This window comes from Rattus norvegicus, chromosome 7 (genome assembly GCF_021556685.1).
Source record: "Rattus norvegicus strain SHRSP/BbbUtx chromosome 7, alternate assembly SHRSP_T2T, whole genome shotgun sequence".
NCBI classification, from domain to species: Eukaryota; Metazoa; Chordata; class Mammalia; order Rodentia; family Muridae; genus Rattus; species Rattus norvegicus.
This window is the reverse complement of record NC_141540.1, coordinates 104,168,567-104,194,831: the sequence shown is the minus strand read 5'-3', so window position 1 is coordinate 104,194,831 and position 26,265 is coordinate 104,168,567. Positions and strand designations below refer to the sequence as shown.

General features: G+C 38.6%; 1 non-coding gene across 1 annotated transcript in view; it reads right to left on the bottom strand.

Annotated features, from left to right (window-relative positions):
- The window catches only part of Rgs22l (regulator of G-protein signalling 22 like), a 139,148-nt gene that overhangs the window by 98,784 nt on the left and 14,099 nt on the right, over positions 1-26,265 (bottom strand). The window lies entirely within an intron of this gene.

Genomic DNA, 26,265 nt, shown 5'->3' with positions numbered 1-26,265 from the left:
AGTCTTCAAGATCCAATCGCATTAAGTTTCTTGAAACTTAACACCCAGGAGCAATAAATAAGTGAAGGAAATAACATGAAAAAACAAATAAACACAAATTACTGGCTGAAATGTTCTAGAGTCTGAGATAATTCATCAAGTTTCACTCACTGTGAGATAAGACTTGCCCACAGTTATTGAATAAATATGGTAGCACACTGGGTTTCACATCAGTTCGCTGAGTTGGCACAAATGGCCTTAAAATGAAAACGAGATCAGAAGTGACAGAACAGCAATCCAAGTAAAGTTGAGTGGGTTGATCTGCGCTGTCAGCAAGCCTTCTTTAAGAAAAGATATGGAGTCTTTCCTTAGTCCCAAACACCACGAGTTTTATCCTTCACCTTTCCTCTGGATGCCAAATAGAATTAAGTGGAGAAAGTGAACCAGCTGACTAAGAGGGTCATATTGGAAGATATTAGGTCAGTCAGTTCTTTACACCTTCCATGAATTATTTATACTGTTTAATACCCATTCTAAAGGCGAAAAATACAACAACATGGGTGTGTGTGTGTGTGTGTGTGTGTGTGTGTGTGTGTGTGTGTACGCGCCCATGCATGCATGTGGCACATTTGCTTTTATTAGAATGGTCCTAATAAGTTAATTTTCAAAAAGGAAAAGAAAGGCAGTCATTTCTGAGTCTTTTAAAATAGCTCTTTAAAGAGCAGACTCTTTGTAGGATGATTAAATGAGCAGGAACACATTCATTGTCTGGGAAGCATAACCAGAACCATCTCTGAACTGGTACTGTAGTCACTATCATTTAACATGCAACTTGTGGCCCGTCTCTAACCCACCCAAATGCCTTAAGAATCTTGTATAAGTTGTGTGAAGAAGCCTCCATTTCTGTGTTAGTAACACGGGATAAACACTAAGCCCTTTGCAGCAACTGCGAGTTTGACAGAAATGTGCTTAACACGTGCTAGCCTCTTATGATTTGCTCACTGTGACTTGCTCGTTAGGCATCCATGTCTAAACAGAGTGAGGCATCCCTCCACATCACCCACTCGGGGAAATGAATGGGGCCCTCTGTCCTAAGCCCGTGGGGATTTACTGGGAATGACACAAGTCAATCCTGTCAACCGAGTCCTAGTTCCTATGCCACTCTCGTCTTTGTTCCCTAGCAGCTTATGGCTCACAGGAGCCTCCATTTTCTTCATCCTCAACATTTTCCACGGTGCTTAGAACTTCTTTTGTCTTTTGAAGAGTCAAAGCAACCTGTGTTTGTGTTCTAAGATACTTGGTGAAGAGATAAAGAGTCATATTATCTGACCTCCATTTCTCCTGGAATGGGACCTTCCTCCCCCAGAGACTTCTCCACTCCCAGATCTATGTGCCTTGACTTGACTATGTAATAGTTTCAGCAACAGCTGACATTTGTATTGATTTATTTGTCTATGGAAAGGGAAGCCTGTTAAGCTTCCAAATATAGGAGAAAAATTTGCATTTCAGTGTTCCTAGTGTGCAATATTGGGGCTGCCATCAAGATGAGGTACAAAATAAATGCTGACTGGATTTTTTAAAGAAACCTTTGTTAATGTTTCTCATGCAAAAAACTAGCATCCTAAAGGCAAAAATCATAGAATTAATCTTGCTTTGCAATATACAGCTTTCTAAATAGTTTGTGATTGAGTTTATTATCTGTCTAACTATTTACAGTGATTTTTCTCATTTTCCATGGTATAAGCCAAACAAACTGGTTTCTAGAGAAGGCACAGTTTCCTGTTGATTAAAATGAAAATATTTATTTGCATATTAACTCTTTCTACTAAACATTCCCTCTATCCAAACTTTCCTAATACTTTGCCTGGAATCAGACAAGGTGCCAGGGAAATAGTATCTCTGAGATTCAGCCCTTCTCCACCAGTCTGCAGTAGATGGGAAACGTGTTAGGAATAATATTCCCCCAATACAGCTGTAATATAAAAATCAAACTGAGACAAGTATTGTAAAGAAAAATACAAGGTTCTGAAAGGAAATCCTGTTCTTTCAATGTAGGCCAGGAAGGCTTCTCTGGAGGCATAACAGGTAAGAGGAGTACTAAATAATGAGAGAGATCCAGGAAGATGAATGGAGCAGTAGGCAGTGGGCAGCAAGGAAAGATGAAGGCATGTTATTACTTTGCAGCAGGAAGCAGATCAAGGTGGCTTTCCAAACATTACCTCTACTGAAATGCAAACCCAAAGGAAACAAACCCAGCTCATTTCTTTCAGAACTGGCTTCCTGATTTCTATTAGTTCCCCTGCCTGCTTTTCATTAGATGAGCTACCTATATTCCATTGGATATAATCGGATTTATTTGGAGCCGTGGGCATTGATAAAAAAATCTGCATTTCGTATAGTCTGATCAAACAGGGAAAAGTGCCTTTATGTACTAAGCAGGGGGGAAAAAGAAAAGAATTTCTACAGAGAAATTGTTATAATACAATCAAGCAATCTGGTTTGCTGACTTCTGCTTGGTTAATCTGGGAAGCTGTTTCTATGTATATGTTGGTCTGTATGCAGAAAAAGCAACCAGGGAGCTGGCAGCAAGCTAAGGTCAGAGGTTGTTGTTTCAAGAGGCAAGCAAATGGGAAGAGCATTGCTTCTCAGTTACATCTGAACTCCAGCTTCGGTTTCAACACAATCCAGGAAGTAAGTTCTCTCAAATCCCCCGTTTCCTTAGAGAAGATAGGATTAGATGACATGTCTTCTCTGGGACCCTTCTGAATCTATGTCCGGAGGGATCATACTCCACCATTGGCAGGAAATAGGAGATTCTTCAAGTGAGAGTTAATTCAATCATTTCAGGTGCTTGAGACAAACTGCAGCCTCTGGAGCAAATACAGCCAATTAGATTTCCTTGGGGGCTGAATTTATGTTCACTGCATCCCGGATCCTTGGCTGGATATCACACCATAAAGAGACAAGGTGCTAAGGCATTGATAGGCTGTTGTTATTCAAATCATTGTAAAAGACTTAAGAGTAGCTAATTAATAGGACTCCTGTTGGGTGATATAGACTCTTCTTTGACTGTGGACATTTGTTTTGTTTAATTGAATGCTGGTTGACATTCGTTTTGTGGTAGCAAGATAATATTGTTGGGCTGATCTGAGACTTGAGGTCTCAGTGCATGCAATGTTATGAGTCACATAACTACTGCCTAATCCCTTCTCATACTCAGCCTGTTTTACAAAGGCTATTAAAAATCATAAGTATTTTTGTTAGTTTATCTCATATATGAATGGCCTGATAGCATTTTGTCATATGTACATTGTGCATGTACAGTTTGAGTATCGGTGCCACATCACCAATTAACATCCTTAACCTATGTCATACATGCAAAATGACCTCTGATATTCAGCCCCCTGGGGCTGTAAATTTCCCTCAGTTAGTCTAAGTCAGTTTCTGCTGGCTGCCATCCAAAGACCTTAGTCTTCTTGTTCTACTGTATCGATTCCGTCTAACTGGCCCCAGTTTGACATCTCACTTCCTTGTCCAGCAATTCACTAGAACAGCTGTTGTATCTTAGTCCAGAACTGCACTGAGCCAGTGGCTGACCAGGGTGGTCTGTCTCTTAGTCAGTATAAAACTAATGAAAAAATGGCTCTCTGGTCCTCCAAATAGCCTGATGCTTGAAGATCTCTTTTATGGTTCATAAAGAAAAGAAGGACTACAAGGAGAAAAGTTCACAATAGAAAAATCTGTGCCACCCAATTCTACAGGCGCCTTTGAAGATATAGTAACAGGGCAAACCCAGGAGTTTCAAGTCAAAAGGAAGCCATTTCATCAGTATCCGACATTCCTTATGGGAGAGAGTAAATGGGTTTCTCTTCAACTGTTCCTTACTCCTTTTCTATTCACTTTGGCCTCTTCTCTATTACTCTGCCTTTGAGTTTTTAAGTCTTCTCTTTCTATACTATGACTTGTGTTCTAATGTAGATGTTCTTTTTCCTTCATTTTTTTGAAAGCAGTGCCTTCCGTTTTCTTTAGCAGCATTCTTGCTGTTCTAGTCCAGTGTTATTTCTCCTTCTCACTGCAAACACACTTTGTATTGCTTAGGGGATCGCCCTCATGTCAGAGTATCACTAAGAGACATTCATTCAAATTCCCCCGACTTTGTCTGGAGGAGGAGTGGGTTGAACCTATGTTAGGCCACTGTTTGTGTTTATGTGAGACTGGTACAAACCCAGAGATCTCACTGTAGAATCATGTCACTTATGCTATTGTAAAGAGAAACCCATTGGATCCTTCTGACTAAATATCTAGACCCATATTTGGAAACCTGATTCTTCTCCTTTTCTTTTATTTCAGCAAGTCATTCCAAGTTGTCAAAAGACCTATTTTTGAAGCTGTCAACAAAAAAAGAAAAAAAGAAAAAAAGAAAAAATCCTGAACCTACTTGTCTTAGTTAGGGTTTTATTGCTGTGAACAGACACCATGATCAAGGCAACTCTTATAAGTCCACCACTTAATTGGGGTTGGCTTACAGGTTCATAGGTTCAGTCCATTATCATCATGGTGGGAACATGGCAGCATCCAGGCAGGCATGGTGCAGGAGGAGCTGAGAGTTCTACGTCTTCATTTGAAAGCTGCTAGCAGACTGGCTTCCAGGCAGCTAGGACAAGGGTCTTAAAGCCCGTGCCCACAGTGCCCACAGTGCCCACAGTGACACATATACTCCAACAAGGTCACATCTACTCTAAGGGCACACCCACTCCAACATGGCCCCACCTCCTAATAGTGCCACTCTCTAGGCCAGGCATATACAAGCCATCAAATTATTCACTCTTTCCTTTTTCTTTAGAAATATCTCCTCCATCCCAATTAAAGCTTTCCAAATCCAGGGCAAAACAGAAAATACAAAGATGCTACGTGCATAACATACGAATGAATATACATATGGACAAGGTTAGTGTGAGATCCTACAGCAGGACATGTGAGGTTCTTCTCATGAGCTCTATTTGGTAGAATAATGGAGAACACAGTGAGACCACTGTTCACTTCTCTTCTCAGAGATCAGGCACCATTGTGAGATTTTCTTGGTTCAGAGTCTGAAAGTCTCTGATTTCTCTTTTGTCCAGATTTACTCTTTTACAAGGTGAGGTGAAAAGTTCCTTGAGTTGCCTTCCGAAGGGGTTATTTACCACATCCACATTTTCTAGTGAAGGTTTATCCTGTAGAGCCTGTTTTGCTAGTTTCCCCTTTTGCTTCCCCCACTCTCTCTCTTCCTCCCTCCCTCTCTCTCTCTCTCTCTCTCTCTCTCTCTCTCTTTCTCTCTCTCTCTCTCTCTCTCTCTCTCTCTCTCTCTCTCTCTCTCTCTCTCTCACACACACACACACATTATCTCTCCTCTAGCCTTTTATTTCTTCTAATAAAAAACCCTGCAGATGCTCACTGAATTTGAACCCCTGACAAGCATTCATTTAACCTCCATATTTCCCTCTGGAGAGGAGCTTAGATTGTATTTAACTATAGTGCCTTTCTGCAAATCTGGATGTTGCAGTGTAGGGTAACATGGGTTTGGGTTACACTCGTTTTTAATTTCACTGAGCTGCTGTAAGGATATGTATTTAAGAAGGAAAGTCTTAATGGCTTGCTAACCTAAGGAATGGGCTGATTTGGAAGAGTTTTCTCTATAAGCTTGAGTACTCTTTTCATCTCTGTTGTTTTCTTTTACTTAATTTAAGGGAAATGACGTTTTCTGGTGCAGAGGAACAAAACAGTACCTTTTTGTTGGTGACAAGCATATAAAGAACTTCCATTAGCTTTCTGCACATAAGCAGTAATACAGCTGAGCGGCAAACCCCATTGCCTCAAATGGTCTCAGAGAAATCAAATGATAGATATATAGTGGTAATGGTATTTATCTGGAAGAACAGTTAATAGCTCTGGGCTTAGGACACAAGTTCAAACAAATCTGCTTAGAAAAGAATTGGAGTTTTAAATATTCCCTCTAACATTCGGGTGCTGAAACCCATTGCAACAGTCATTTGTCTGCTTACTAGTTAGAGCATTTGTTGAAGTATAATTGCAGGGGGAGAAATGCTTGCAATGTACATGGCCCATTGCAACAGCTGGTATTGGATGCTTTTTCTGTCTAAGGGACAAATCATGGTGGATGTGTGTGTGTGTGTGTGTGTGTGTGTGTGTGTGTGTGTGTGCGTTTTCATTTTGTTTTTCTCTAGGAGATGCTTACAATGTGATGGTCTATGACCCCTAATAGATATCATACATCTTTCCTGAGGAACCTACAAAAGAAATCAATGGTTTGTTTTATATCCATTGTCTCCCCAAATTCCCTCATCCATATCCCTTGTCTGGGTTGGGTACCTTAAGCACAGCCATACTTCATAACAAAATGCTGGTTCATAATGTAGGCTTGGGTTAGACATTTGAGTAGGGTCTTATTTATTTATGGAATTATTTGTAGTCCCAGTAGCCAGAGAGAGAGAGAGAGAGAGAGAGAGAGAGAGAGAGAGAGAGAGAGAGAGAATGAATTCAGCAGGCCTGATAAAGTATGCCCTCACAAGGAGTGTTTCTCTATGAAGGTATTCAAGGTTCATGCACACAAATGAAATCTTAGGATCAGCAACAATACTGACATTAATAATTAATAAACTCTAATGACCCAGGAGTGGAAAAGGATGTTTATCTTTCTTTCTCCCAAGGAAAACATGCAGAAGAAATGTCTTCCAGACCTTGAAGATGGATGCAACAAAGGAGATGAAGGATTATCACTAATGAGCTGAATGAACCTGAAGAAATGACCAAAGGCTCGGTGTTCTTGACTCTATTTTGTTACCTACAAAGTGATAGAGATACTTCACAGGGTTTTCATGACAGAGGAAAATTGTGTGATGGATTTGAAAACATCATGTTTCAAACAAATTCTTCATCCAATAAATGTCAGTTTCAATTGATTTGTGCCAGCAAGATCAAATGCCTAGCTATTGTTGTTCAGGAGGTAGGTAAATACAGTCAGTTTCCATTCCCACCTCCTGGTTCAGCCCATGTTACTCAATGTTGCAGGCTAGAATCTATTTTTTTTCAGGTCAGATTCTGGATCAAGTTCAACTCCAATGATCCAGTATACGTGTGGAGGTGTACTCTCGTACTTGGGGGCGGAATTGAAAGGCAAAGCTACAGAAGACAGTGCATTCATGCAGAATGCAGCAGTCTAATCTGTCTTATTGTCAAGGAGGACAGTGGGGGAATCAGAGTCCACTCTGCAGTTTGGTAGGATCCAGGAGTAGGCAGTGTCCATGTGGAGCTTCTGGCATTGAGAGTAGCTAATGAATATTTTGTTTTCACAGGAAGCATGGTGGTTAGTCCTGAGCTAAAGTGCAGGCTCCCATGGTGTTTGTTTCCTTATTTTAGAACAATTCCTGCCTTAGAAATGGGAGGGTTTCTTTCCAAATAAGTCTCTTGCTCAGGTCTTTCAGCAAGGTTTTAATGCAACTATTTCTTTGATTTGTATCTTTTTCTTCTTAAAGTCTTTGTGATGGTGTTTTCTGCTTTTTACCCCTAACTCTTAAAAGGCAAAGAAGTTGCAGCCTATGACTACACAATTTTAAGGTGAACCAATTGCTCACAGTTTTTAAAATGATATGTAAAAATGGGGCAGAGCTTATTAAAGCTTTTGCATATTTCTTATATCAACATGAAGATAACATTTTTGAAGTGAAGTTATAATTTTGAAAACTTGCAATTACATTGCTCAACAGACAAATTCTATTTTACCAAATTGAATTTACAAAGTGTGTTATACAGTGATTATTTAATTTTCAAAAACAATTTGAAATAAATCAAATATAATTTTGAACAAAACAAATGGATGATTTTTATATTTATCTTAGAATAAAGAATTATTAAAGCTGTCATATAAAATATGAGGGTGATAATGAATATGATAGATATAGAAAAATATATTGTTCTATAATGAATAAAGAATACCAGAAGGTAGAAATTATAAAAAGTTTGACCTTGGATAAACACAAGAAAGAATTTTTTAACATATAACAGTGAAAAGGTAACCGTCAAATAAGGTAAAGATTGCAACGATTTAAATAAGAAACAAGCAAATATTTTACAGGCATAAATTACAAGGGATTTTTAAGTAAAGAGTTGAGTTAGGCAAACCTTGTGATCTTGACTAATCTAATATCCTTTGATCCTCCTATCATTTATTCTACAACTTCAATTCTTCATCACTTAAAAGAGATGTGTAAGAGCAATTTAAGCTCAATTTTGAAGAAGCAAAGCCAATTGTGATGGAGGAGACAGAGACTAGTTCATTAATGGTTATATAATCACCACTCACTGTTTTATACTTTCCTTTTAAGTATATGTATGTATGGTATGTTATAAATACTTATATCTCTAAATGTGAAAATATAGTATGGGCCACTCATTCAATCTTTCCAATTACTTTGCTCTGTATTGTTTGATTCAAACGTCAGATCTATGTTGTCTAGAAGATATAACAAATGTATGCATGTGCTTATATTTGCTGAAGTAAAGAAACAATGAATTAAATGAGTCAGATTAGGAATGTATTCCATTCGTTGTATACCAGAAAGTCTATCGAAGATGACTTGGAAATGACCTCTATTTCCACCATTTAGTTCTCCTCAATCCTTTTAAAATGTTTTTAAAGGCTTGTGACTTGAATAAGTCGTTTTTGTGTCAGAAGCAAAATAGGAACACAGCCATGTATTTTGATTCTAGGTTGAAAAAATTTGGTTTCTCAGTTTTTTTATATCTGGATACATATGTGTGCCATGCATCCATGTGTGCATGTGTGCGCACATCTATGTGTATGTGTCTGTGTGTGTGTGTGTGTTTGCATGCATGCATGTGTACTTGAACTCATGCTTATGCAGATGCACACACATGTATGTGAAGGTTCAAAGTTGACACTGGGTGTCTTTCTCAATTATTTTCTATCTTATGGACTGAAATAGGGTCTCTGCTTGATTTCTAGTGTTTGTCTATTCTGCAAGTCTGGGAATTTCTCATTCCTGCCTTCCATGCAGAGATTGCAGGCTGACCTCAGGTCCACCCAGTGTTTACATGAGCTCTAGCTATGCAAACCAAAGTCTTCACAATTATAGAGCATGAACTTTACCTATTGAGCCAGTTCCCACCTCCGAACATTTCCCAAATTTTCTCTTTGTTACTCAGTAGAATGTAGATTCAATGATATTTTAGCAGTTGGCTTCATATCAGAATGAAATATTTAAAATGTCATTTTCAGTCTGGGCTTGGTGAAATGTACCTGCAATTCTAGTATTTAGAACGCTGTAACAGGAAGATCATGAATTCCAAGCTGGCTTGAATGATATATAGCAAGAGCTTGTCTCAAAAATTTTTTTCAATTAAATAAACATTCTTTGACTTGCAAATTGACCTTCCAAGTAGCTTTTATTCTGTGTCTTTCATGTTCATGGTGAATGCCAGGCAGAAGGCATTTGACTCTGGGATTTGACTAGCATGGTTTATTTTCTTCCTAATTCACTGTAGGAATCAATGAGATTATGCATTAAGTAAATAATTGTAATTAGCTACTCAGCCAGAAGTTGCTCTTCACATCATGGCATAGACTTCCACGTCAGTGATGGGAGTCTGAATTCCAAATTTGACATAACTTAATCAGCATATAGGGGAAGCTTCTGGGCTTCTATTTCTTTACTGAGATGAGTTCTATAAAACCAGTATCACAAAACAGTTGCAAAAGTTATTAAGCTGTGAAGGCATTTGTCAACAGGGGTTAATTTGGTAGCCATTGGATGTATGCAAATCATAGGAATACAGCACAGTGGGAGAAAGGGAAAGATATTCCTGAGAAGTACTTTTGCTAGAATATTGGGAGAACGTTGAATCTGGATGTTCTTCCTTTTGGAAATGGAAAGCCTAGATTCATTCTTCTTAATTCATGTTGTTTGCACCTGTGTAGACTTACCAACTTTACCTATAAGTTGATTCTTGTCTAGAGCATCAGTAATTGATACCTGGTATGTAATAAGAGCCACACTGTTAGTAAATGGATAAGAATCCAGAATTGACTTGGCAGCTTTGTGTCCTTTACCTGAGATACCACCACAACTAATAAATTGTAGCCAAAGCTATGATTATGAAGTCCATGTTTGATGCCACACTGATTCTCATGGAACTCAAACCACTGCCACCTATCTGCATATGTTAATATAAGAGACCTCTAAAAGCAATACCAACCTATCAATAAGTCAACTTTGATCCGCACTCTGAATATTGTAACCTGAAGGATTGTTGAAGTTTCTAGTACAAGAATCATACTAATTTTTCTAGCTTATTCTTCACTATTTCAGTGATCTTGAGGTCGTTACCATATGTGACCAACACTTTATAGATTGAAAATAAAATAAAATCACTCCCAAGCCACCAATATAATAATATACACAAGTGGAAAGCAGGAAGACGTTTTAAAAGTCCTGTCATTGTGCAAAGGACAGTTATTTTATCCAAATGTGTGTGCTTCTCTATCTAGCACAATTAACAGATTATGGAGAGAATGAATGGTAAGGACAGGCTCACTTTGTGGTGGCATAAATCATGTTTAGAACTGTCTTAGTGTTCTGAGAGTCTCTGGGAAACTCCAGACCATTGCCTCCCTTTAATTATACTTCATCATATTTGCTTAGAATTTGTCTATTAATGGTGTCTCTTGATCAGCTTAACTGCCTCCTCTGTAATTAAGCAGTCAAGGAAAACATTTGGATAACACTATGCTAATGATAGTTTTAAAAACTAGGATGATTTTTAAAGGAAAATTTAATCTTTATTAAGTTTGGCCTCAAATTGCTTTGGTCATAATGGCCATGCCTTCAAACTTAGCATTTCTGGAGCTCACTTTGCAGTTATGGAGTGTTAACATTTGTTCAGAGCAAGATGAATCCTGATCTCTAGTTTTGATTCATAACTTTGGCCTGTCATTGAGGAGGTTAACAAAATAAGAGGGTTAAATGGTTATATGTCTTTCCTAAACTTGTGTCTAGTCCATTCTTAACTGTATCTTATGTTTTCAATTCAAAATATAGTTAGAAGGTCTGCTCTTTCTATGAGACGTATTCTATTCAATATAGCTTTGTTGTTCTGCAACCCCCAAATGTTACTGGCTTATAAGGATAAGTGTGACTTGCATTTTGTCTTTATTACATTAGATTCCATGTCAGTAGCTGTTCCAAGTCTGCTTCTGCATTCTCAACATGTTTTCTTCTTACTTTGGGTCCTTTCTAAAAGGATTGACAGACATCTGGCACATGCCATGTTACATACAGATGGCATCAACTCAAGCAAAGCTGCAGAGACCTATTTACAAGTTGGACTTGGTATACACATACAACATCCACTAATATTTAATTGACCAGTGCAAGTTGTGCAAACAATGGGTGGGACATATCTTTTCTTTCTACAAGAGAAGAAAAAAATAAGCAAAAGACAAAGTAACCTAGGCCCCGAATGGCACTAGTTGCATCGAAGTTTTAAATATCCTAAATAATTTTCCAGTCTGTTATGACAAGCATAGCAGTAAAAAGGTACGTGCAAATGCGGAGTCTATAGTTGTGTAGAAGGGATTTAGGTACAAAAACAGGCATGCATTGCATTACAAAGACCTTACACTAGTGTTGAGTTGATTGTTGGAAATGTACCAGAAAGACTTGTAGGCAGTCAGATCCATTTTCTAATATGTATCATCTAATTAAATCACTCCAGTCCTTAACTCTCCATGACCTATTTACCATGTTTAATACATCTTCTAATACTACAAGAAAGCCTAATGGTAAGACATACAAACCAGGATATTTTTCATGCTAAAAATGGTAATGCATGTTGATGGTTAGGCCCTCAAAAATACAAGGTGTGTTTGGATTAAAGGGGCAAAGGAATTCTAAGCTCTACTATAGAAACTTGTGTTTACTTTGTTACTTTGACTTTATATTCCCTCCAAGTGATCTAAACTCATATGAAGTCTACCAGAAAATGACAATAGACCTTAGAAAAGAATGTATTATTGTGACCTTTCTAGACAAGTATAAGTTATCCTTATACTGACAGAGAATTGTCGTTACCATCCCTCACCAAAGAGGCTTCTATATCAAAAATCCTGCATGTATGGTTCAGAGAACGTGACAGAAGAGAGGAAAGGAAGCCAGTAGAGCCAGAATACCGGGGAATCTTCTGTGAAACAGCTTCTCCTGGAAATGACTGCATAAAGGAGGCCAGGACATTAGTGATAGAAGTGGACATGTTAATGTGGAAAGAGGGAAAACTTCAGGGTTCAATCCCTAACAAAGAACTAAAACAGCTAATAATTGCTGTAAGAAGGAGAAATTAGTCTCTCTCAGGGATGAACCTCTTATTACTTATATAATGCAGAGTGGTCAACCTTAAAACCATATAGACACCACTCGCAAAACTGGACTCGTGTGTGTGTGTGTGTGTGTGTGTGTGTGTGTGTGTGTGTGTGTGTGTGTGTGTGTGTGTAGCCATAATAAAGAAAGAGAAGGAAAAAAGACTATTGACCTGAGGAAGTGGATCATGAGTGTCACTCAAAGAAAGGGCACTTGGAGCTGTTAGAGGAGAAAGGGAGCTGAAAATGGTGCAATTCTATTCCAATTAAAATCAGTTTAAAAATGATTTCCTTTGGATACAAATTTCTCATTCAAAACTGTAGAATTATGTCACCCAAATGTCCCAGTATCTACTGACCAATTTCCCTGAGAGGCACAGTATAAGTTATCAAATGAGATAGTCATCCACTGGGTCACTTCTTCATGTCATATATTTGATGCTTGAACCTAGAAATATAAGAGTGAATAAAAACATGAAAGCCATTCCTTTCTTTGAAGTGCTAGTAGCAGCAGTGTGAAGCCAAGAGCAAGTATATATATATATATATATATATATATATATATATATATATATATAATCTTTTAGTAATCATCATTTACAAAATAAAGGAGAGGAAAAATGAAGAGAGAATTGAAGCTAATTGATATGGTGTGTTTTATCTCCACATGTCAAAAATATTATGTGAACACACTAGCAACATAATGATTAATTAACCTATTTTGTATTATTTTCTCTTTACTAATTTTGTGAAACCTCTCCATAATGCATACTGACAATAGGTCTCAATTTATTTGCTCAGGATCCAGCATTTAAATACCCTAAACTGCTTTAATGTTGAAATTTAAATTCAATACAAAATTTGTCGTGAACAATAAAATCCAGTCCTTTTGCTGTTCTGACTGTGTTACAAGTGTCATGTGTAAGGTAGTGGCTGACAGTAGAACTTGCAACTAAAAGGAGATCAATCAGAATGATTACAGTGATTTGATAGGGGAATTAAAAGGTTCACAATGAGCAGAGTAGAAGATGCACTTCCTGTTTCCTGGTGAGTTTGAAGATCTTCAGAGTTTAATACCTCACTGTGTGCTCTAACGACACATATATAAGAAAATCAAGTATACAAGAAAAGGGAGAGGGACTCATGGAGAAGGCACATCAATTAGAAAGAAAAAGCAGCATTTAGCACAGTTGTAATTCAGGAATTGCCAAATATATAGGCTGACAAAAAGGAAGGTAAATATTGATAAGCAATGCAAGATGAAAGATCTAATTGTGAATTGGAAGTGCATCAAAGGTTTTACCATGCACCTCCATGCATACCTCACTTCTGATGCTTACTGGGAGTGTATGGTTGAACAAGCATCTCTGCACTTCATCTTAATGTTGGAAAACTCTTAGCTATTTTTATAGTGTTATTGGAAGATATTAATAGACAAACTCTTTTTTTTTTTATTAACTTGAGTATTTCTTATATACATTTCGAGTGTTATTCCCTTTCCCGGTTTCCGGGCAAACATCCCCCTCCCCCCTCCCCTTCCTTATGGGTGTCCCCCTCCCAACCCTCCCCCCATTGCCACCCTCCCCCCATAGACTAGTTCACGGGGGGTTCAGTCTTAGCAGGACCCAGGGCTTCCCCTTCCACTGGTGCTCTTACTAGGATATTCATTGCTACCTATGGGGTCAGAGTCCAGGGTCAGTCCATGTATAGTCTTTAGGTAGTGGCTTAGTCCCTGGAAGCTCTGGTTGCTTGGCATTGTTGTACTTTTGGGGTCTCGAGCACCTTCAAGCTCTTCCAGTTCTTTCTCTGATTCCTTCAATAGGGGACCTATTCTCAGTTCAGTGGTTTGCTGCTGGCATTCGCCTCTGTATTTGCTGTATTCTGGCTGTGTCTCTCAGGAGCGATCTACATCCGGCTCCTGTCGGTCTGCACTTCTTTGCTTCATCCATCTTGTCTAATTGGGTGGCTGTATATGTATGGGCCACATGTGGGGCAGGCTCTGAATGGGTGTTCCTTCAGTCTCTGTTTTAATCTTTGCCTCTCCCTTCCCTGCCAAGGGTATTCTTTTTCCTCATTTAAAGAAGGAGTGAAGCATTCACATTTTGATCATCCGTCTTGAGTTTCGTTTGTTCTAGGGATCTAGGGTAATTCAAGCATTTGGGCTAATAGCCACTTATCAATGAGTGCATACCATGTATGTCTTTCTGTGATTGGGTTAGCTCACTCAGGATGATATTTTCCCGTTCCAACCATTTGCCTACGAATTTCATAAACTCGTTGTTTTTGATAGCTGAGTAATATTCCATTGTGTAGATGTACCACATTTTCTGTATGCATTCCTCTGTTGAAGGGCATCTGGGTTCTTTCCATTTTCTGGCTATTATAAATAAGGCTGCGATGAACATAGTGGAGCACGTGTCTCTTTTATATGTTGAGGCATCTTTTGGGTATATGCCCAAGAGAGGTATAGCTGGATCCTCAGGCAGTTCAATGTCCAATTTTCTGAGGAACCTCCAGACTGATTTCCAGAATGGTTTTACTAGTCTGCAATCCCACCAACAATGGAGGAGTGTTCCTCTTTCTCCACATCCTCGCCAGCATCTGCTGTCACCTGAGTTTTTGATCTTAGCCAATCGCACTGGTGTGAGGTGAAATCTCAGGGTTGTTTTGATTTGCATTTCCCTTATGACTAAAGATGTTGAACATTTCTTTAGGTGTTTCTCAGCCATTCGGCATTCCTCAGCTGTGAATTCTTTGTTTAGCTCTGAACCCCATTTTTTAATAGGGTTATTTGTTTCCCTGCGGTCTAACTTCTTGAGTTCTTTGTATATTTTGGATATAAGGCCTCTATCTGTTGTAGGATTGGTAAAGATCTTTTCCCAATCTGTTGGTTGCCGTTTTGTCCTAACCACAGTGTCCTTTGCCTTACAGAAGCTTTGCAGTTTTATGAGATCCCATTTGTCGATTCTTGATCTTAGAGCATAAGCCATTGGTATTTTGTTCAGGAAATTTTTTCCAGTGCCAATGTGTTCCAGATGCTTTCCTAGTTTTTCTTCTATTAGTTTGAGTGTGTCTGGTTTGATGTGGAGGTCCTTGATCCACTTGGACTTAAGCTTTGTACAGGGTGATAAGGATGGATCGATCTGCATTCTTCTACATGTTGACCTCCAGTTGAACCAGCACCATTTGCTGAAAATGCTATCTTTTTTCCATTGGATGGTTTTGGCTCCTTTGTCAAAAATCAAGTGACCATAGGTGTGTGGGTTCATTTCTGGGTCTTCAATTCTATTCCATTGGTCTATCTGTCTGTCTCTGTACCAATACCATGCAGTTTTTATCACTATTGCTCTGTAATACTGCTTGAGTTCAGGGATAGTGATTCCCCCTGAAGTCCTTTTATTGTTGAGGATAGCTTTAGCTATCCTGGGTTTTTTGTTATTCCAGATGAATTTGCAAATTGTTCTGTCTAACTCTTTGAAGAATTGGATTGGTATTTTGATGGGGATTGCATTGAATCTGTAGATTGCTTTTGGTAAAATGGCCATTTTTACTATATTAATCCTGCCAATCCATGAGCATGGGAGATCTTTCCATCTTCTGAGGTCTTCTTCAATTTCTTTCTTCAGAGTCTTGAAGTTCTTATTGTACAGATCTTTTACTTGCTTGGTTAAAGTCACACCGAGGTACTTTATATTATTTGGGTCTATTATGAAGGGTGTCGTTTCCCTAATTTCTTTCTCGGCTTGTTTCTCTTTTGTATAGAGGAAGGCTACTGATTTATTTGAGTTAATTTTATACCCAGCCACTTTGCTGAAGTTGTTTATCAGCTTTAGTAGTTCTCTGGTGGAACTTTTGGGATCACTTAAATATACTATCATGTCATCTGCAAATAGTGATATTTTGACCTCTTCTTTTCCGATCTGTAGCCCCTTGATCTCCTTTTGTTGTCTGATTGCTCTGGCTAGAACTTCAAGAACTATATTGAATAAGTAGGGAGAGAGTGGGCAGCCTTGTCTAGTCCCTGATTTTAGTGGGATTGCTTCAAGTTTCTCTCCATTTAGTTTAATGTTAGCAACTGGTTTGCTGTATATGGCTTTTACTATGTTCAGGTATGGGCCTTGAATTCCTATTCTTTCCAGGACTTTTATCATGAAGGGGTGTTGAATTTTGTCAAATGCTTTCTCAGCATCTAATGAAATGATCATGTGGTTCTGTTCTTTCAGTTTGTTTATATAATGGATCACGTTGATGGTTTTCCGTATATTAAACCATCCCTGCATGCCTGGGATGAAGCCTACTTGATCATGGTGGATGATTGTTTTGATGTGCTCTTGAATTCGGTTTGCCAGAATTTTATTGAGTATTTTTGCGTCGATATTCATAAGGGAAATTGGTCTGAACTTCTCTTTCTTTGTTGTGTCTTTGTGTGGTTTAGGTATAAGAGTAATTGTGGCTTCATAGAAGGAATTCGGTAGGGCTCCATCTGTTTCAATTTTGTGGAATAGTTTGGATAATATTGGTATGAGGTCTTCCATGTAGGTTTGATAGAATTCTGCACTAAACCCGTCTGGACCTGGACTCTTTTTGGTTGGGAGACCTTTAATGACTGCTTCTATTTCCTTAGGAGTTATGGGGTTGTTTAACTGGTTTATCTGTTCCTGATTTAACTTGATACCTGGTATCTGTCTAGGAAATTGTCCATTTCCTGAAGATTTTCAAATTTTGTTGAATATAGGTTTTTATAGTAAGATCTGATGATTTTTTGAATTTCCTCTGAATCTGTAGTTATGTCTCCCTTTTCATTTCTGATTTTGTTAATTTGGACGCACTCTCTGTGTCCTCTCGTTAGTCTGGCTAAGGGTTTATCTATCTTGTTGATTTTCTCAAAGAACCAACTTTTGGTTCTGTTGATTCTTTCTATGGTCCTTTTTGTTTCTACTTGGTTGATTTCAGCTCTGAGTTTGATTATTTCCTGCCTTCTGCTCCTCCTGGGTGTATTTGCTTCTTTTTGTTCTAGAGCTTTTAGGTGTGCTGTCAAGCTGCTGACATATGCTCTTTCCTGTTTCTTTCTGCAGGCACTCAGCGCTATGAGTTTTCCTCTTAGCACAGCTTTCATTGTGTCCCATAAGTTTGAGTATGTTGTATCTTCATTTTCATTAAATTCTAAAAAGTTTTTAATTTCTTTCTTTATTTCTTCCTTGACCAGGTTATCATTGAGTAGAGCATTGTTCAATTTCCACGTATATGTGGGCATTCTTCCCTTATTGTTATTGAAGACCAGTTTTAGGCCGTGGTGGTCCGATAGCACACATGGGATTATTTCTATCTTTCTGTACCTGTTGAGGCCCGTTTTTTGACCAATTATATGGTCAATTTTGGAGAAAGTACCATGAGGAGCTGAGAAGAAGGTATATCCTTTTGCTTTAGGATAGAATGTTCTATAAATATCCGTTAAGTCCATTTGGCTCATGACTTCTCTTAGTCTGTCGACATCACTGTTTAATTTCTGTTTCCATGATCTGTCCATTGATGAGAGTGGGGTGTTGAAATCTCCCACTATTATTGTGTGAGGTGCAATGTATGTTTTGAGCTTTAGTAGGGTTTCTTTTACGTATGTAGGTGCCCTTGTATTTGGGGCATAGATATTTAGGATTGAGAGTTCATCTTGGTGGATTTTTCCTTTGATGAATATGAAGTGTCCTTCCTTATCTTTTTTGATGACTTTTAGTTGGAAATTGATTTTATTTGATATTAGAATGGCTACTCCAGCTTGCTTCTTCTGACCATTTGCTTGGAAAGTTGTTTTCCAGCCTTTCACTCTGAGGTAGTGTCTGTCTTTGTCTCTGAGGTGTGTTTCCTGTAGGCAGCAGAATGCAGGGTCCTCGTTGCGTATCCAGTTTGTTAATCTATGAATAGACAAACTCTTACGCATTAAGTCCACCATGTTTGTTTGTGGAATCATAGTTCAAATAGAAAAGTTCACAAATGATTAATACCCACACCCGTTGTATTCATAATTGTTTTATCTTACAATTCAAGAGAGAAGACTGTAGGTGACAGTGGTTATGGAGAATTCTTTACCAGAAGCAAAAAGAAATGAACACTGGATCATTTGATCAACAACCAAAAACTGGGAAAAGAGGCCTGATTTCCACATACCTCTTTCACTGTGATTAGTAACTGATGGAAAAACAGTTATAGAAATAGATCAGTGTAAATGTCTGCCTAAGGAGAAAGATGTTGGAGAAAAGAAAACTGTGTAGCTTTTGTTACCCCACCTTAAGATTCAGGAATGGGTTGTGCTACCAGCTCCCATCCAGATTCCCTCAGATCCGTGGATGAAAAACATAAGCACACACATGTTGCTCAATTTCAGTCTGCCTTATTGGATCAATTGCTGGGCACTACTAATCTTCCCCAGTTAGTATGCCCTTCCCAGTACTCTTAGCTCATCACCTCTCAACCTGCCCTAGCTTCCATTGCTCATTTACCTTTAGCCCCTGTTTAACATCCTAGCCTCCCACCTGGAGAAACTTCTTATGGCAGCTCTACCAGAGATCTCACATGGCTGACCACCTTTTGTCCTTCTGAAGCATGGCAAAAACTCCTTTTCTTCTCTGAGTAGCCTCACGTCCCCCTAAGTACCCAGAAGTCCTGCCTTTGCCCTTCTGCCCAGCAATCGACCCCTGACAATCTTTCTTGATTGATCAAGAACTAAGTGGGAACAGGAACTTAGCATCTGACCAAATCCCAACAGAAAACAGAGTAAGAGACAAATAGAAATGTTTAACTTTGATGGAGACCAAATGTGTGTGAAGAGATTGAGAGGAGGGGCATCTCAGAATCTGAATATAATTGTTCTTGCCGTGGTTATCTAGGTCCTGTTCTGCACTTTAAATACTTGCTGGTACCAAACCCCTCCCCTACCAGGCCCCAGTACTATTACTGCTTCTCCTTAGGCAGTAGGTAGACTCATTTCTACAAAAAGATCCTAAGTTGTTCTTTCATTTCACAAATGAATGTTCGCTCCTATTTCCTGTCCTTTCTCATCTTCCATAGTTTAGATCAAATGTCCTCACATCTGATCTTAAGAATATCCCAACCATACACCCACACGTCCTTATTGTTTAACCCCTCTTATCTTCCAAGACTTGAACACTGTGTGTGATTTCTTCATTGTCTCTCCTTTGTTTCAGCTCCTATTCCAGAATGAAAGCTGCAAGAAGGCAGGAATGGCAACACCCTCTTGGGATCTATGGCATTTAATGAACATAGAGTAAATAAGGGACCAAATGGTGTCATAGATGGCATTTCACTTTTTTAAATCAATGCTAACATACTCATAACTAAGATGGCTGGAGGCCAAGCAGAAAACATTAGTAACTCAGTATTTTCATGATTCCTAGGGTGCTCTCTTTGCTTACATCCCAGATTTCTCTCTGCATCATTGTCAGCATTTAATTCATTTTTTTTTCTTTTGGGTTGAATGAATGAACTAAACTTAGTATTTGCAGTACTCACTCTCTAGCTCTGAAATGTTTTGGATATAGTGCAATATCCTAATTTTAGTTTATAGAGAAAAGGATAGCAGGTAGAGAGTGCAAAATGAGAATGGGAGCTCAAGAGAAGACTTTAGAATCTTTAAGAGAGCATAATGAATAATTATAATATCTGTGTTAGTCAGGGTTCTCTAGAGTCAGAGAATTTGTGGACTGTCTCTCTATATTGAAGGAATTTATTTAATGACTTACAGTCTGTAGTCCAATTAACCCAACAATAGGCAGCTGTGGATGGGAAGAGCAAGAATATAGTAGTTGCTCAGTCCCATGAGGCCAAATGTTTAGCCAATCTTCTTCTGTAGCAGTGGGTTCTAACAAATGTGTTGGCAAGTAAGTGTGAGCATCAAAAGAGTGAGTCTTCCTTCTTCCAATGTCCTTCTGTAGGCCTCTAGAAGAGGGTATGGCCTAGATTAAAGTTGTGCACTAACACATCTGGATCTGGAACTTGCTTTGTCCCAGGCTGACCTTGAACTCTGAGATCTCCTTGCCTCAGTCTCCAGGGATTAAAGGGTGTACTACCTTGCCTGGACCTAAACTTTCCATGACCACTATGCTTCAAGATCTCCATGCCAAGGTCCAGGTCACAAACTTGTGTCTTCCAGCCTCAAGATCTGTACCACAGGTGTACCCTGCAATTCTGGATTGTAGTTCATTTGAGATATAGTGAATTTGACAACCAGGAGTAGTCATTACCACATACATTAGTGCAGTGCTTTGTGTGTAGTTGGTCTTCTAAGGATATATGTGATGAAGGCTTGGTCCTCAGTATGCTGGTGTAAAGATGATGCAGGAACTTGAAAAGGGAGCATAGTAGGAAAATTTGGGGTCAGTGTGGAATTTAGATATAATTCTTAAGACCCCAGTGTTTTCTACCCATGTGTTTTTTCTTTTGTTTTCTTTATTGTTATTAACTTCTTTCACACAATTTCATATAGGCACTACAATAATCCTAGAGACAGAGCCAAGGTAGCTGTATAAACTTAGACTTTAGTATCCAAATCAATAAGCAAAACAAATATATTTTTAAAACTATTCTCAACTCATGTATTTTACAGTAATAGACTAATACATGTAAGAAATAAAATAAAACAAAAAGTATAAGTTTTACTGGAGCTAAATCCCAAACAATGTGAAGAAATGTGTTAATAAAAGGCCTTAGAAGATGGGTTATTTGGATAAGAAAATTTCTGCAAGACAATTTTTTCTTCAAGTTAAACTAGTTGCTCCAAAGGGACACAGAATGTATTTAGTTCTACTATTTCTGGATAGATATTTTTTGTATTGGTCAGTGATATTTTTTCCTAAAATTTAATGTAGGACATAGGAACCATCTATTTTCATCTACGTATACAGCCAGTAGTCAATTCCATTAATTTCCTTAGTCTTCACACATGGAAAAGTCCCTGCAGTGGGGCAAGGTCCATGAGAAACAAAGGCATCTAAGCTTAAGAAAAACTAGAGGAAAGAAAAGAAATGACAGGGAGCAAGGGATCTGTACATGGCCCATAGAAATGGCCACAAGGTCAAGCCAATTTTTTATAATGAGTTTACTCTTAGAATGTTCTTCCAAATTGAGAATAGCTACAATATCTAAAATTTCACTAGTTATTTTGTGGAGCTCTCTACTTGGATGTTGCATGCCTACCTACCTTCTAGGATGAAGGAATGTCTCCAGAGAGCAGAAATATATCCTGTATCACATTGATAGTAAAAACATTGAAAAGTTTGGAAAGAAAAATAAAATAGACTTTGATGGTTTCTATATGCTCAGCCCAGGGAATAGCATGATTAGAAGGTATGACCCTGTTGGAGTAGGTGTGTCACTGTGGATGTGGGATTTAATACCCTAGCCATAGCTGCTTGAATGCCAGTACGCTGCTAGCAGCCTTCAGTTGTAGAACTCTCAGCTCCTCCTGTATTATGCCTGTCTGGATGTGGCCATGTTTCTGTCTTGATGAAAATGGACTGAACCTTTGAACCTTGGTCATGGTGTCTGTTCACAGCAGTAAACCCTAACTAAGACAAAGACTAACAAGTGTTGATGGTAAAACAAAGCAATGATTTTACCAGGGACATTTGTAGCTACATTTCTCATATACTTACATTGCATAAAGAAGGATTTTTAAGTGCTCAAATGACCTACATTCATCCTACCGATCCCAAATGTATTATCATAATTATTTCTATTTACAGATGAGGATACTAAAATAGAAATATTTTTAGTTAATGGCTTCTTTAAAGCATATATCTAGAAGTTATTAAAATCAGAATCCAAATCAAAGCAGTCCTTGCATCAAGAGGATCCATTAAGTATGCCTGCCTTCCTTAGGAGAATCCAGCCATATTGAAAATTTTATAATAATAGACTTAGGAATGCAGAGCCATGAAATATCTCTCAGAGACTCAAAATTAAATGCCCTTAAAGGTATACTGATCAGAGGAGACAGTGGAATGGGCTTTCCTATATCCCTGCCATGTTGCTCCACTACGTGATGAATGACTGTGCAGCCTCACAGGTGCTTGAAGATGGTTAGCGTTAGGGACTTTGTCTCCTAAAGGTGCCTTTTCATGTCTGAGCACATTGAATAGATAGAACATATATATTTCACAAAATAAACTAAAGCTTGCCTCCTTAAAAGTTCTATCCACTAGCCCCATTTTGATTTTTAGTAAACAGGGATTCTGGAAAATGCATCTTAGTTTTGGCAATTGTTTATTCAAAAAAGGTAAAAATACCTTTATTTTTCTCATCTAAAGCAAATATCATAATTGTCTCAAATATTCCTTTTAAAATATGAGTCTATGTGGTGCTGATGAGATTGCTTAGTGTGTGATTTTATATATATATATATATATATATATATGTGTATGTATGTATATATATATGTATATATATTATGTCAAAAGCATGTAAAACATGTTTATATGTAGTTCTATGCCAGAATATTTAGTGAGAATGAGCAAGGCCCTAACTTCAAAATCTACTACTACCAGACAGTAAATAAATATACAGGATTGAAAACCATCCACTGGCTTATTTGAATCAAAGGTAAAAATAATGATTCATTCATATTAGATAGTGCATAAATTCATGCAACCTCCTCTCTTTTCTGTAGCAGACCAAAGACAATGTTTCTGTTTGGTGTCTGGATTTCCCTGGTGCTATGGTTTAATCATCCAGGCTCTGCCTTGTTTCTGGAGTGTTGTCCCTTAACACGGATTCTCACTGGTATCCAGGATATGGAATGCAATATAATTCTTTGAAGAAGGCTGCATCATTTCTAAATCTCAGTCTTTGTGGCACACATGCTGTTGCCATTCCTACTTATGATCCACCAGAGAGAAGGCACAGTGGAATGGGCTTTCCATATATCCCTGCCATGTTGCTCCACTATGTAATGAATGCCTATCCAGCCTCACAGATGCTTGAAGATGGTTGGTGTTAGAATTACTGCAAACAAGCTGGGAAATGTAGTCGTGCTGTGTACTTTGGGAAGTAAAGAGATAGGTTTTGGTCAACAGCTAGCAAGTTGGCAAGCCCCCACATATAATGTTAAGAAAGCAAATCTAGATTGGAATTGGACTTCCCTGTATTTCTAGACATTGTGTTTGAGTAGACAATTGCAGAAATCCTACATCTCCTCTGATGTTAACAGAATGTGCATTATAGGGTTGTTGTAATGGTTAAATAAGAGAACGCATTTAATATTTTTGTTATTGCCTGGCTAAAAGTAGAAAGAGCTAAATAAAGAGCAGTCATTACCATCATTTATCCTCATGCTATTACTGCCAGATCCCAAATCAGATGTTAGAGGATAGCGGATCTCAATAAATGTCTATTGAGCTGAGCTAAACTAAGCTTCATAGTCATTCCTAAGGTCAGTCATACCCTTATAAGGAAATCCAAGGAGAATCAGTCTGGTCTATGCTTGCTCACATGCTAACACGGTCATAGTCTGCTGTTCTTTGTGCTGCTTCTCCTGTGTGCTGAGTTCATTTGTGAGGCTGATTTATAGGTCCTTCAGCGACATGCTCACAGTAATTTAGGACTAAAACAAAATTCAAGAACTGAACTGAAGTCAGGCAGTTTAATTAAGTGCCTCTCATTTCATTTCTCCAGCCTTTAGTAACTCATGGCTAAAACACTCTCAGAGGCATAGTCCTTGCTGTTTGCCAGAAAGCAGGATGACAAAGGAGATATAACTGGGACCAGTGGCTCTCCTGCTTCATGTATGGGGCACCTACGCAGTCACATGCTCAGAGAGCTCATGAACTTCAAAAGGCAATGTGACATCTTGTCAGTCCAGCTAGGAATGCTATGTGCACTTATTTTCCTTGTCTTCATCAAGGGCAATAAATAAATCACATTGTTTCCAGTATTAGCATTAGTCATTAAGAGAGTCAGTGTGTCCAGTTCTTTCCCAGGGCTGCTATCACAAGGGCTAGCTTAATCATTACAATCTGAGTCTCTAGCTCACACCTTCTCGATGGGGTTCCTTGAAACTTCTTATTGTTCACAGTTGAAACTTCTTATTCTTCACAGTTATTCAAAGAGTAAACTGGTGGTTCAAGGTGAGATGTGGAGAGATTAGGTCAAATCTGCCTTTCTTTAATGTGACTCTCTGGGATACTTTGACACCGTAGAGCTGGGTGGCAGAGTGAAGAGGCCTCAGTTGACTCTGAATGGTGCACTGGGGTGAGAATAAAGTCTGTAGTTTGGGGTCTTTGAGTACTGTCTGTGACTGCTTCCATTGGTTTGTTTGTTTGTTTGTTTGTTTGTTTGTTTTTCTGTACTGAGATAAATGCCTCTGGAAACTGACATCAACCAGTTATTTAGTATGGAGGGAAATAAAAACATAAATAACCATTCCAATGACTGAACTCAATTTCTCCAAAAGTCACTAAATAAGAGCAACCAGGATCTGCTTTGGCTTTCTTCAGTTCACCACACCCCTTGACTCTGGGCAATTCCTTGCTTCTTTCTATCATTAGAGGGTTTTTGTTTTTGTTTTGTTTTGTTTTTGTTTTTGTTTTAATTTTTTTCCTCTTCTTGGCAAATATGGAAATGATAGAGGTCAGTCTATCTTTCTTTCAGCACATCTCATCTCATCTCTTTGTGCAAGTGTTTTTTTTACCAATTTTCATATTACACACACACACACACACACACACACACACACTCACGCGCGCGCGCACACACACCACCACTACCACCACCACCACCACGTAAGAACTCAATACATTCTTTTTTCCCAGGACAAACAATTTATATGTTATTCCCCAACTAAGAGGCCAGCTGGAGATGGTATAGCTTCTATATTTCTTCCTTTTAAATATCTTTCTTAGCTTCAACTTCCCTGTAGCTTGAAACACCCTTTGTCAGAGAAAGAGATGGATAAAGGGTCATCTTGGAAACTGAGCATTTACTGCTTCCCAGAGTCAGATCTGTCATTTAGTTGAGTGTGTGATGCCTGCTGTAGGTCACATTCATGGTAACCGTATTGAGATGGTCATGGTGTGTTAAAAAACACAAAACTCTCAGGTTAGATTTTGACTGTCCATTTATGAACCATTGATCTTGGGGCAAATCATCGCCTTTTGGAGCTTCCCGCATGTTTTCATCTTTGAAGTGTGGCTCATAATAATTGCTCTGCAGGCTGCTTGTGCAGATGGAATGTGTTAGTGTGTGGAAAAGTCCCTGCAGATTGCATAAGTGGTCTATAAATAGCCAGTGTGTGTTTGAGTCAAACAGTAGGAAAAGCAGCTCACATCAGTAACACCAAAGGATTGAGGAGAACAAGGGGAGTGAATAGCCTCTGTGTAGAGAATTCTCTGTCCCTCCCCTAAGGTGCTTTAAGCTATAGATCTTTGACCTTGGGTCTCCAGCTCAAGCCATCTCCACTGGTTGTTCTGTAGAAAATTCCCAAGAAGAGGGAACTTACTAAAAACACTATAGAGAAGGAAAAGTAGGGGCTTGAAGGAAGGCAGTACAATTCTCATCATAATACAAAAATATTTTACCCATAGTAACCAGAGTCAAAAGTTATCTCAGTTATAATTCTGGGGCAGTGTATGGAATGGAGAGGGTCAGCATTTCAGTTATGAGGAGCCTTGTACTACACACACACACACACACACACACACACACACACACACACACACACACAAACACAGAGAGAGAGACAGAGACAGAGAGATAGAGAGAGACAGAGAGACAGAGACACAGAGACAAAGAGACAGAGACAGAGACAGACAGACAAGGCTAAATGTCTGGCCAGGAGAGAAAAAATGAAGCAGGTA